The sequence below is a fragment of the Manihot esculenta genome, chromosome 14 (genome assembly GCF_001659605.2).
Source record: "Manihot esculenta cultivar AM560-2 chromosome 14, M.esculenta_v8, whole genome shotgun sequence".
Lineage (NCBI taxonomy): Eukaryota > Viridiplantae > Streptophyta > Magnoliopsida > Malpighiales > Euphorbiaceae > Manihot > Manihot esculenta.
Genome location: NC_035174.2, coordinates 21,703,431 through 21,706,748, shown reverse-complemented (window position 1 = coordinate 21,706,748; position 3,318 = coordinate 21,703,431).

The following is a 3,318-nucleotide window of genomic DNA, read 5'->3' as shown; positions in this document are numbered from 1 at the left end:
AATTTCATTCCACCGTGCGTAAGGATTTCATGATCAATTCTAGTAGAGAACAAATGAGACATTCTCTTTAACCTAGGGTGATGAATCATATCTCAATCATATAAATACCTTCATATAGTTCTTAATATATCCAATTCATCACTTTTTGTTACTCATGAATCAAGTAATGTGTAAAATGAATTAAAATATAAAAGTCCCAATATAGGACTATTTATTGATTTCGAGTCAAAGAATCACTTACACAAGCATCACTTAGAGTAATCCATAGATACAGGTTATTTTCCATATGGATTTCTCAAGTGGATCAACTTAGTGCACTTATTCATAAAATAAGTATCTACATATTAGTTTTGGATATCTCACATATCTCAACCTATGAGATTAGTTGCTTTCTCTAAAGGAAAGAACATAATATGTATCAGTCTCAACAGCTCTAATCATTGTCCATTCATGATATGAACATCGATCAGGAACATTTAAAGACATTATTTAAATGTAATAGACATCTCACAATTATAACCACATTATAATTTTCTTTGCATAGTAATATAGTATCATGAACTTTATCTTTACTCGAGTTTCAATTAAATTAACACTAAAAATAAATAACAGTCTTTATATAATGTATTTAAATACTTAAAATATATGAAAAATAATATCCAACTATAACTAATAGATTGTCTATAGGCATATTACTAATAGATTTGACATGTGGACCACCCTAGATGAATTCTTATTCCTAGTCCCACCCTAATTTTTATCCATTTTTGCTCTATCTGGCTAGATTCTACCAAGAAGGCATAGGTCGCAAAGGAATTAGATTAAGATGGCCAACAAAATCATTATTCCTTTTTTTAACATGTAGGAAAATATTCTCGTAGAAGAAAGTTTTATCAGTAAGACGAGTTAATGGTTGGATCAATTGCTATTTAGTCATAGAATTACTCAAATCAAGTAGTGCAAGAAGTGAAAATATTCTCAAAACTTTGTGGCATCACTCAGATGCTATCTGTTCTGCTCATGTTTCTTATTAGACCTTTAAGTGTTTAGTGTATGACTCATTTAGATAAATGGATTCTTGCAACTCATCCAAGTAAAAACTTTAACTTTAAATTATAGTACTATGGTCTTGGACGAATATGTTATACTTTTTGTACTTCCACTTGTTCATTTTGAGTTTCTTAATGAATATATTTTATCTTAATTATTTGTGTATTAAACAGATTGACCAAAATGTAATTAAACAATAATGCTAATAATTTCCTAGCAATTAACATTAGTGAACATTTAATTTTGCCACAAAAGAAAAATAATAGTAATTATAGTTTTCACTACAAATGTCTAGCCTTTAGTGGGGAACAATTTCACTGCTATTGTCTTTTCTTTTAATGGAAAAATATTTATCACAATGTCTTACCCTTTATTGGGAAAATACTTCCCCATAATAAAAAGAGTGAGCTTATAATAGGACTATCTTTTTGCTACATAAAATATAGTTTTTGTGGTGAAATCACATTTCTCATAATATTTTATATCGCGTTTCTAGTGACGACTTAGTGATGAAATTAATATTTTTAGTGGGGATATTTTTTCTCATAATAAACTTATTTTCTTATAGTGGTAATAATAATTATATATTTTTAATAAGAAAAATTAAACAAATAAATAATTATATATATTTATAGTATATTACACTGGTTCTAAAATATGATTTTTATTTTAAATAAATAGAAAAAATAGTTAAAGTTAATAGAGTAAACAAACTATAGAAGTTTGAGAGAAAATTCTATATTTGTAATTTATGATTTATTATAATTATGTTTATGGAAGTTTTAAAGAAAAATTACATTTAAAATTTGACTTTTCAAAATTTTTCAAGTAAACTAAAGTTGAAGGATGGTTATAATATATTCACTCAAGTCGAGAAATACAAATTATTTTTTCATATAAACTTTCATTTCAACATATGAACTTTCACCCTTTTCTGTCTGTAATACCCGGCTGGAGTCCGGCATTGGAATTCTGCTTTCCGGTGGAATCCGGGATGTCGGAAGTCTCTAGAAGGGTTTGATTTATGTTTTTCTATAATGTTTTGCTATGTTTATCAAGTTTTATGCATAAGGAACTGAGTTTTTGAGTGAAATGAACCAAGGCAGAAAAGCCAGGTTCGGCCGCCGAAGTTGAGGTTCGGCCACCGAACATGCATGGCTTTCGGTTTCACGTGTGGCCGCCGAAGGTGGTCTGGCCAGCCACCTATAAATGGCCCTCAGTCGGTTGAAGCGGTCAGAGCATCGTTTCTTTCACTTGCTGAGGTTAAACTCTGTCCTTTGTGAGTATTCTTTCATGTTTTCATTAAATCATGCAACGATTTGATTAGTTTTCATGATTCTTTGAAGGTTTTAAGTTAAAAACTCAAAGTTGTGAAGTTTGGAGAGTTTGAAGGCAAGTTGCTCCAAAACTCCACGTTAGGATCCTTCATCTACTTGTTTTCAACAGGTAAGTGAAGATCCTGAGCTTGTTTTTATGTTTTCTGAAGGTTTTATGGGGTTTGATGGAGAGAGTTGCATGAATAGGGTTCTTTGAGCGTTTTTGATGATGTTATGTGTACAGCTTGTTTCTTTGTTGTTTGAGTTGTGTGTTTGGGGTTTTTAGGTAGTTTTTGACCCCTTTGAGCATATACATGAGTGTATGCAAGTGGAGGAAGTGTGGTGTGGAGTTGGAGAGGGTTTTGTGCATTTGGCGAGAGGCAGGGCAAGTTTCTGCCCTGCTGATGAACTCAGGTTCGGCCGCCGAAGGTACCTTCGGCCGCCGAACCCCTGAAGAGGTGTGAGGAGGTGGCTTCGGCTGCCCAAGCTTGCCCCCGAGCCTTTGGACGTTCGGCTCTGTTTGGAGGATTCGGCCGCCGAAGGTGCCGCCGAAGGTGAGAGACTTTCGTCTCTGGAGTGCCTTGTGGCCCCCGAAACTAGCCCCCGAAAGGGTTCGGCAGCCGAAAGTGGAAGTTCGGCCTCCGAAGGTGCTTGAGTTTCGTCTCTGGAGAGGACTTTTGGCCGCCGAACCTGCCGCCGAAATTGTTCTGTCCAGTTTTCCTTTGCATGCTTTGCATGGATAGTTGAGTGAGTTAGTCATATGTTAGTTTGGTCCCTCATTTCAGTCTATCTGTATAGGTACAGATCAGAGGAACCAGAGAGAGCAGCAGTGAGTTCTGCTCCAGAGTTGTCAGAGCCTGCAGAGTCAGTCAGTCCAGATAGCCAGAGGTGAGTGGAACTAACTGAAATCTTTACGTGCACAATGGAATGTTTTAGCATATCTCATGTATCA